The following is a 204-nucleotide window of genomic DNA, read 5'->3' as shown; positions in this document are numbered from 1 at the left end:
ATAGGGCGCACCGCACATTTTGAGGGAAAAAAAAGACGTTTAAGTGCGCCTTATAGTCGTGAAAATACGGTACTCATTTTGAGGGGATGGATTGTAAAGACCTGTGACCCCAGGCATAAGACTGCAAACCAACGACTTCCGCCTGCAACAATACTGAAGGCGGGAACCTGTGATCCTGTGTTCATGCCTTTTGAAAGCCAAGGA

The sequence above is a fragment of the Cyprinodon variegatus genome, unplaced genomic scaffold (genome assembly GCF_000732505.1).
Source record: "Cyprinodon variegatus isolate N-32 unplaced genomic scaffold, C_variegatus-1.0 Scaffold1222, whole genome shotgun sequence".
Classification (NCBI taxonomy): Eukaryota; Metazoa; Chordata; class Actinopteri; order Cyprinodontiformes; family Cyprinodontidae; genus Cyprinodon; species Cyprinodon variegatus.
Note: the sequence above shows the minus strand (reverse complement) of the source record.